Below are 9,978 nucleotides of genomic sequence, written 5' to 3'. Positions count from 1 at the left end.
CGCGGGTCGGTTCACGCCCCCTTGGCGAAGAGGCGGCCGGGGCGAGAGAGGCTGCGGGAGTGGCGGCGCTGGGAGCCAATGGCCTGCAGGCAAACCGCGCCGCCGCGAGGGAGGGGATATGGCGGCGGGAGGAAGGCTGGGAGGGGCGAGGGCGCTCGCTGACAGCCGCTTCCGTCAGTCCTGCCCGAGGCTGCGAGGCCGGAAAAAAAAAGTGCGGAGAGAGACGGAGTCCGTGCGCCGTCGTCTTGACTGACGAGAGCCACAGCCAATAGTTACCAAAGCAGGCGGGGGAGACCCAATCAGAGAAAAGCTTTTGGGCGGGGCCTGGGTGTGAGCGGCGAACGCATCTACCAATGACAGCGAGGAAGGGCTGTGCCGACGGGGCTGGCGGCCAATGGGCTGCGGGATGGGGCGGGCGGGGTGAGCCTGGCCCCGCCCAGCTCTCCCGAGCGCTGTGACGCGGGCGGGGGGACGGCGGCTCCAACATGTCCGCGCTGCTGGCGGCGCTCCGAGTGCGCGACCGGGCGGCGGCGGCGGCCGGCGGCGGCCAGCGCGGGGCGGCGCGCACCTGAGCCCGAGCCAGCACCGCCCGCACCCGCGCCGGGCCCCGCAGCGCCGCCGGGCGCCGGGGGACGCGGGGCACACAGGTAGAGAGGGCGGCCGGGGCTGAGCGGGCGGGCCGGGGCCGGGGTTGCGGCGCCGGGGGAGGCAGCGAACGCGGCGTGCGGCGGGTGCGCCCCCGGGGAGCGAGCGGGCGCCGCGAGGCCCGGCCGCCGCCTTCATCCCGCCGCGGCAGAAGGGAGGGCCGGGGCCGCGCTGACACGGCCCAGGCCCCGCACGGCCGCGGAGCCGGCAGGCCCGGCCTCGCGTGGGTGGCACCGGGGACGGCGCCGGAGGGGTCCCGCGTGTGCCGGCGGCCGGAGCCGGGCGGGGGGCGGCCGGCGGGCCGGGCTCGCGCACGTGCATGGGCCGTGCCCTGGGGAGCGCCGGGCCGGGCCGGGCCCGTGATACCGACGGGACGGGCGGGGCGGGCGGCGGGCGGCACGGCCCCGGTGCCGGGGGAGAAGCTGCCGCGAGGGCTCGGTGCTCGTGACGAGCTGGGGATGGAATCCTGGGCAGATGGGCAGTGCCTGGGAGCCTTTGGGCGAAAGGAGTTGAAGGCAGTTCTTACTCGTAGTTCGGAGCTTGCTGGCTCTGCCAACCCATGAGATACACTTTTACCATAATTTACAATAATATCTCTCTGGGAAGGAGGACGTCATTTTGATGAATTTAGTTGGAGGCAGCTAATAAAATCTGTACCTGTCTCGTTTTGTGTGCGGTAGGTTGAGGGATGTGTTTATTCCGTGGGGATGCAGGTGGTGGGTGAAAGCACACGTGTTTGGGAGCAGTGCTACAGGAAGGCCTGTGAGTTTAGGAGTAAGAGGTAAACAGGCTTCTGTGCGTTGTGAGAAATAAGGTGGTAAGTTGGCAGGCGTCTAAAGGCCATGGGGGAGGGAGGCTTTGGGTGGTAGGGAAGCCTGTGTACAAGTTACAGGCACAGTGGTAACAGGTTGCTACAAGGTTCTGGACTTGTTTTGTTTCGTGGCCACTGTGGTTACACTTAATGTGCGAGACCTTCGTGTGTAATATGAGCTGGTATGTGGACAGCAAGTCATGCGTGTTCCTACTGCTGTGCTTTGGTTTGTCTGCTGCTCACACTGGGAGCTGAGAGAGATGCCTGGCTGTCACCAGCTCAGACAGTTCTCTGTCTGGTGTGTGGAGATGGGCTAGAGCAGAAAGCAACGCGGTCTGTGTCCTGGAAACTTGCGAGGAAGCATGAATTGATGTTTCATATGTAATGAAATGAAAGGAAAGGCCGGATATTTGTTGTTTGGCCCATGGAATACAAATGGGGAAACGTGTAGTAAATGCCCAATGTTGGGATCATGATAGTACTTTTTGGAGAAAAGTCTGTGCATGTGCTAGGGAGCTGTAGAACTATAGTTATATATGTTTTTGACAGGCATGAGGCACTCTGAATTTCTGTCTGTTAGGTCATCAGTGCTGTCTTCCTGTAGGTAAATTTTCAAGGATGACCGTGGACTGTAGGAAAGTGAGGGGGTTTGGGTGGATGTTTATGATATTGAAAATGGGGGGAAGATGAATTTGCACAGAGGGTGAAGATTCTGTTAGGATATGTATACATGTGTGTATCAGGGGAATGGTATTTGTGCAAAAGGGAAACTGGAGTTTTCGTATTGCTGAGTGAGTTAGTCTGTGCATAGAGAGAGGAGGCAGGCGGTTTTGGCTGAGGCTGTGAAACGCTGAAATGGTGTGGGGGAGGGATGGTGAACTGGCTCCAGGGTCCTGTGCAGGTTGGAGGCTGTGGGGATTCTTTGCTGCTCATATACGGAGAGAAGTATTTTATAGCTATGACACCTGGTGAAAAGGAAAAAAGTGAATAAAGATGATGAGGCAATTTAATACTTTTATGAATATTACTGGATTAAAAGAGGTTACAGGACAGTCAAGGGGTTTCTGGTCAAGTGCTTTTTTTGTTTGTTTATTTTGTTCTGTTTGTTTCACTGGATAAATTGACCATTAACTTTAAAGGTAAACTTTTGCTGAAACTAGCACTCAGCATGATGTTGACAGGTCAGCAGCTAACTAAAAGCACTCAGTGTGGTGTAGACAAGCTCCTGTGTGTATGTGTGGGCTCGGGCTCCAGTACATCCATTATATGTGTTTATTACATTACATTATTGCATTTTCTGTACCTTAACACTTAACTGTGAGTTTGCATATCCAGAGTGTATGAAATCTTCACTTGAGGGTCAGAGATTTGTGAAGAGACAATCCATTTAGAATGGAAAGCTGCTTGGATGAGTTGGAAATGAGGACTAATTATGTGTCTATCCCATGTTCTGAAGTTTGGGCTAGTAGGTTCTATTTATTTGCATAGGCCCTCATCTCTTGTTCTGCAGATCTTTAGAGGAGGCTGTTACATAGGGCAGTGATTTAATTAAGGCACACAACAGCAGGATGAGGGAAATGTAATTAATGCAGTATGGAGAGGGCTGCATAGAGAACCCATTTTTCTTTTATAGTGGTAGTCATGAGGTGATCAGTCAGTGATGTAAGGAACAAGAGAAAGAAATGAGTAGTCTTGTAGTTATCCTGGACAATCCAGTTCTCTTCTTGTCTCTGGTGTGCATTGCTCTCAAGCTTTTCCAATGATAATCACTTATGTGTGTTTCTGACTTAGTAAACTTGTCTCAAGAAATAAAAACCTATTACAACTGAAATTCAAGCCTGTGAAGTTTGTGTGTTGAGCAGTTGTTTCACGTGCTCACTGTCAAAAACTACTGCTCTCAGGGGTCCAATGGAGAGCAGAGAGTATTTCTTACATTAGTGTATTGCTTCCATATTACAGAAGGGAAAGGCACTAAAGTCTGCTCTTAGTAGTGGATGTAGAAATCTGTGTTTATGAAATATTTGTACTACTCTTTGGAGCAGGGCTTATTTAGACTGCAAGGGATGGGGATGTGCATAGAACAGTGTTCAGGGAGTATTGAAAGTGCTCCTTACATGGAGCAGGCTGCAGGGCAAGGGTGGGCTTGGCTTGTCAGTGTGGTTTCTGTTGCTTGGTTTGGTCTTGGGTTGTTGTTTTTTTTTTTTTTTTTTTTTTTTTTTTTTTGTTTTTGTTTTTTGTTTTTGTTTTTTTGTTTTGGTTTCTTTTGAAAAAAACACTGAAAATGAACATTGATCATTTGGTAGTGCCTTGCATCATCAGTCCAATAGGAATGCTTAAATCTGCCATATAGGTTTACTGCTGTAGCTTAGGAAGTGGGGAATGGCTGTTCTTTCCCAATCAGCGCTGGAAGACAATTAGCTAACCATTGGTTTTTACAAGCATGGTCTCTTCCAAGTGAATGGGAAAGCCTTGGTGAAAGAATCCAAGCTCCACACTCTGTTTCCACTGTGGAGAGTGTTTACTGTGACAGGCCATGCATATCTTTGTGTCCATAGATGTTTGTTTTTCTTCCTAGTATTGATTCTTTCTGCCCACTACCTTAATCAAATATGCTCTGTTTTGTTTGGGGTTTGTTTTTTCAGTTCTTGTCACTTGTCCACTGATCTCTCTGAATTCAGTGCTGCACTTCCCTGCCCTGTAAAAAAGGAGCGTTCTTCAGATCTTGGGCCTTTTAGTAACTGAAGTGATTCAATCTGAGTATTGTTCTTCTCAGTAAATTGGAGGAGAGCAGTGGTAATTTCTTTGGAAAACAGTTGAAATCAAAACTTTTGCTGTCTTGGTTCCTTCCCTGTGTGTTACTTTTTTAATTCTGTGCTTCAGTTTATGCTTGATGGTCTTCATGATTTGGCTTATAGCTGTACAGGGTGTGAATTGTAACTTCTTTCTCACTGTCTGTTAGCAGTGTGAATGCAGCATAAATGTTTTATGCATCTTCCAGGAGTCAGGTTTAGCCCCAACCTCCAGCATCTCACGTATACGTAAAATGTTCAGGGAATTTAATGTCAAAATCTGGACCAGTAATTGCAGCTTCTTAATAAAAAACAAGCTAGCCAAGTAGAATGACCTCTGACTAGAGAAGCTGAGAAAGGAGAAATTGAAAGATGATCCCTGATGTAAGAACAAGGATGCAGAGTTTCCAGAAAGATTATCAGTACTGCTTTTACTTAACAGACAACTTTGCAAACTCCTTAGCTGTTTGGATGTTTTTCAGCCTTAGACAGATGTCTAGTGTGGGAAACTTTGTTCAAACTGCTTATCATTTGCTCAAGCCTTGTACAAATTTATATTTGTATCATATGATAAAATCAGATAAATATTTGGAAGAATTTATGAGTGTCACTCCAGAAGAAAACTGGTCTGAAAATCTTCATGAGATGATAAGAAAGTACTGAGCTGGGGTAGCTCATCTCTGGTTTCTAGAGATGAGCAGCTCAACTCAGCTCAGTTTCTTGAGACATCATTGGCATGTTGAGACATAAGGGTTGCCAGTGAGTGTAGGTTAAATTAGTCTTCTGGCTCTTGGAAAACCCTGTGTTGGGAGGGAAAGCACAAAGATGTTTTAATGTATAGAGTGATGGCAGAAGGGGAAATGAGGTGTCTCAGCAGACAGCAGCCTTTCTTATATTTTTGAAGGAAATTACTCAGGCCCAGGTATTTTTGTTCTGCTATGAAAATATTACCCACAATTGTTTTTTTCCCTGTGCACCATTAGTTTCTCATTAACATTACTTCAGTGTGTCATTTTATGATGTCACTACATTACTATCTCCTGGCATAGATTCTCTTCATCTTTGATGGGATGAGTTGAGTTTTCATTGAGTTTTCTTTCAAACAAATAGTGCAACTAGGTGCTTAAGTCTGTTTTAACATGAAACATATCAGAAAAACATAGCTTAAGGATGTTTCAGCCTGGGCTGCTGGAGAATTTAAAATGGCTTTTTAGTGAGTATGTTAATGACATGTCAAAAACCACAAACTTCCAGTTAAATCACAAAGGAAAGTGTCATTAGTTCTTTCAGTTTTCATGGGATTAATGTGTTAACAGAAAATGTCATCTTCAATAATCCTACTTTTGTGTCTGCCCCCCAGTATAGGAACTTGACCTTTACTGAATGTAGAGCAAACATGGCTCTGCATTGTTAGCATATGAATGAATTGTTTTTATCAAGGAGGTAATGAATTAAGATGGTAAGGATTTGTTGAGCAGAGGAGGTAACATATTATTGTAAGTTTTTCATGCAGTACTGCTTTGGTCTGTTCTCACCAGCTTGTTGGTCCTACTAAAGGCAGGTATATGTTTGAAACTCATCATCTTCTATTTAAAATTTTATAGAAAAAAAAGGGTAACAGGAAAGAACATCTCGGTGATGGAATTATTTGTAAAGAACTAATGTTTTGATTCGAGTGGAATAATGAATATTATGGTGGTCAGCTTATTCAAAGAGAAAAGAAGCCCTCTGTTTTGGGTGGCTTTGTTGGTTGAGCTGATATGCAAGTCATAAAAAGCATTATTGAGTACATGCTGCTCTTCCTCTGCTATCACCACCTCCAGTGGAACCATGGATTGAGTTGTCTTTTCAATGTCACTTGAAAAGTTTTGTAAAACAGTAATGGTAGGTGATGCATGAACTATGTAGATCTTTGGTGGGCTATTTTTCTCTTTATTCAGGAAACTTTTCTAGTGTATCCCACTAGCTTTTGAAACTCCTAACCTGTAAAGGAGTGGAAACAAAAGTGGATGAGTGGTGGTACACTGCTGCTATCATTACTCCAGGAAAAGGAGCAGCCTGTACAGACCTCCTTTCTAGGGCTTTTAAGGTGCATGTTGGCAGCTTAAACCTGTGGGTTTGCTTCCTGCTGCTTGAGGCTCTCATAAATGGATGTACAGTCCCTGCCACACTGGTTCTGTTTACACTAGCAAGCAGTACTGCAGCTGAAGGAGGCTGTGGAGTGGAGCTGTAAGGTAGACTCAGTGTCCCCAGTGTGTGTACTTCGTGGGGTTTATTTCAGACCAGTTGTAGTCTGGCTCTGTGGACTGAGTCTGTTCAAGCTTTCCCAGAGTTTTGATGTAGGTCAGTCTTGGAGATGTTCAGATCATTTGCTCAGAAACTTCTATGAGATGTGAACTAAAATACAGGAAGTGGGTGACAGATCTGCTTGAAAAGCATGCTCCTAATTCAAACTGACATGTCAGTACAGCTGTGCCCACTAAAAAGCACGTTAGAGCACTGCAGAGGGTGCTGAGCTATGCAGGGGGAGTGGGTTCTCCCCTCTGCTGCTTCCTAAGTGTTGCCAGGCCTGCAGAAATTGGCCTGCTGCTCTCTAAGGATGGCTTGTTCATCGTGCCTGGTAACTAAATATCCGTTCCCAAGTTATTGTCCCTAATTTTGAAATCTTGTGTGAAAAAGACTGGTGTTAAAACTACAACAAATTCTGCAGAGTAGTTGTTTCATGGCTTTTCTTCAGTTAATCAAGAATGAAACTGTCTGTGTGAGCAGTAAGTTCTGAAGCCTGACTTCCTGTGGCTTTGTGTCTTGTGGTTGGGTACAGGGTACTGTGAGTTCTGTAAGTATTCTCATTTGTTTGGGGCACATTTGTTTATCCTGTATGGGATGATGGTTTTGGTAACACAGCTGAGCCTCTGCTCCCCTTGTCCTCAAGGGGCACTAGTTTGGATTCTCTCCTTGATGTGACTGTTTATTCCACAGAACTCATAGGACCTGATTATTTGTGAAATATTTACCCTTGTGTAAACTTTTGAGTTGTGTTTCAGTGAAACTGTGAGGACACAGACAACATGCACTGTAGCTTGGCTTGGGGTTTTATTTTATTTTCCACTAACGTTATCTCTTGTTTTGCTGTTTGTGTGTGTAGTTGGTTGTATGTTTTTTAAAAAAATAATTACCACTGTTTGAAGTTTCTTCCAAAAGAGTTAAAAGTATATTCCCCTCAACATTTTGGAGAACATATCTAGAAGTAGGAAATTGTGTTCTTCATGGCAGCTTCTTACGGGATGCTGAAAATCTTTCCTTCATAAATGAGATAAAATTCTTCAATGTATTCAACATGCTTGTTAAAGCACATCCAAATAAATGTCAGCAGGTGTAAAGGTGCCTTTGTATATTGCAGCTGTATATAGGGTGCCACATACAATAGTTTTGGACCATGATTCCAGGAGGGAAGTGAATGAGGGTTTTCACATTGCATAAGGCTCTGGAGTACAGCTAGACTGGATTTAGACGGTGGTGGATTAGCAGTTGGAGGGGGCAGGGACTTGTGTTTGTCGTTGCCCTTGTGACCTTGAAAAACTGCTGAAACTGTTGTGTGTTTTGAAACTTTTCAGATGAGAAGTACTGTACTGAAACATGTGGCACTGTGGGCTGTTTTGAGAGTTCTGTCTTCAGTGTATAAAGCTGAAGAAATTGTTCCTTTTGCTTCTGTTGAAGTGGGTCTGTACTCAAAGCACTGCCTTCAGAGAGCTGTAAAGATATGAAAGGTGAATGTAGCACAGATATTACTCAGGTTTTTTTCTGTGTCCTTTCTTCTCCTGCTCTCTTTACCTAGTGTAGTAGTAAAATGTGTCTGTACTGCTTGTTCTGGTTCCCAACAGGAAAATCTTATCCTGGTCAAAAGATAACTCTGCATACCAGCTTGTGCATAAGATCTCTCTTCAGATATGATACCAGTTGCAGGCACTGTTTTCTCGTGTCTGACATGAAGCTTGGTTCTCTGGAACATTTGATTAAAATTGCTTATAGCTGGCTTTTTACTAAAAGGATAGGGGGTTTTTTTGAGTGTTCGTGTTCAAAGGAAACATGAATTTTGTTTTTTTTTATTTCAGCTGTTGTAGAACTTGAATTCAGGCCTAGCAGAGGTAGTCCATTGACTGCCCCAGGTAGTGTTCAGTCCCTCCCCTCGGAAAGCAAAGCAGCTCCGTGTAGCTGAAGAGAGCCCCAGTGCACAGTACAGGCTGTTAGGGCTCACAAAAGCCTCACTTTGGGTGAGTAAGAACTGAAGTGACGCCTCTAAGGAGGTCATTAACAGTGTCTAATTGCAGGTGGGATTTACACTCAGTGAGTGTTGCTCAGTAATTGTGGGGCTGCTGCCTGTGTGTGTATCAAATGGGCTCCTCAGATGGGATGTTTATCCATTTGCTAGCTTGTCGTGTTTTCTGTGCCTTTATCACTTTTCCAGGAGACATATTACAGCAAGAGCTTTTTTGTTTCACTTTTCCTTTTCTCTGAGATAATGTCTTTCCTGCTCTTTTGTTTGCTGATTGCTTACCCTGATGGATGAACTTATTGGACTCATCCAAAGTCTAGGTTGTGTCTGATTATGTTACTCTGAGGAGCAGTTATCTAAACAAGTAGCAGGTTGTGCACAAGACTTCAAATAATGGATGTTTCATACATAAACAAGATGAAAACAATGTTGTGAAAACAATAGCTAGAGCTGGGAGGAAGAGGGGAGCATGAAATCTGTTCTGTAAATCCTCTGTAAATGCACTTCAATTCAAAATGCTGTTCAAAAGGTAGATAACCTCCAGTTCATAAGCATTCAGTAGTTTAAAAAAATGCATTCTTAATAGGAATTGTTTGCTTTGTGTGAGGTTTTCTGACCAGCCCTCTTTTAGATTCTGTGCATTTCTTGCAGTGTAAAGAAACTGGAAGCAGTTCAGTGTGTCTGTCTCTTACAGACAGCAGTTTGTGGGATCAGGGAAAAGACAAGCATACCACTTTTGTGGATGATTACATTGGAAAGAGATGTTTCACAGTGTTTGCTAGAGTTTAATAGTCTCCTCTGCAGTCAGGCCTTAAGAGCTCATCTGTTTTTCCATAAGTGGTAGAAGTGATAGTTTAGCATTTTCCTATGATTTAAAATTGAAAAATTAATTAGGCTTGTGATGTGGAAGGAAAGGGTAGTTAGGACTCTGCTGTAGTGCCAACGGTGTTTCATATCCTGCTTTTATATCATAGTAAACAATAAATTTATTTTGCTTTTGTTTGGCCTTTGGTTTGTCTTACACTGAACCATGTCTTTACTATTATGTCTTCTTACAGTATTTGAGTGTGAAAATAATGGAGGTTAAGAATTTTGCTGAAGATCAATAGCTGGTTTGTAACATTAAATCAAATTGGATGATATCTCAATTTCTTCACTAGAACATACCAAATACAAGGATTTCTAGGCCAGAGGACTTCTCTAAAATATTTAATGAACTCAAGTATTGTGGCTGTTGTTAAACAAAACAGCTTATTTTGTGATTTTGACTATTGTTACAGTATTAATTTAATTTAAAGAAAAAAAGAAATGCTGTCAACTTAGCATATCTGACTTGTGGAGGGAAAGGGATAAGGTTACAAACAGTTGAAACAGTTTCTCATGATTTTTAACCTGAAGTGAAATGTGTGAAGTGCGATACCTCTGGAGTCAGAAGGGAATAAATACAATTCCAGTATAGT

At 44.5% G+C, this 9,978-nt stretch overlaps 1 protein-coding gene across 2 annotated transcripts in view; it reads left to right on the top strand.

Moving 5' to 3' along the window:
• The first annotated feature begins 567 nt into the window (after positions 1-567).
• Positions 568-9,978, top strand: part of PPM1B (protein phosphatase, Mg2+/Mn2+ dependent 1B) — a 61,367-nt gene continuing 51,956 nt past the window's right edge. For both annotated transcript variants that reach the window (XM_063152073.1, XM_063152072.1), the window contains exon 1: positions 568-647. The gene's annotated coding sequence lies outside the window, so the exon portion shown is untranslated. The remainder of the gene's footprint in view (positions 648-9,978) is intronic.

This window comes from Melospiza melodia, chromosome 3 (assembly GCF_035770615.1).
Source record: "Melospiza melodia melodia isolate bMelMel2 chromosome 3, bMelMel2.pri, whole genome shotgun sequence".
NCBI classification, from domain to species: domain Eukaryota; kingdom Metazoa; phylum Chordata; class Aves; order Passeriformes; family Passerellidae; genus Melospiza; species Melospiza melodia.
This window is presented reverse-complemented; position numbering and strand designations above follow the sequence as displayed.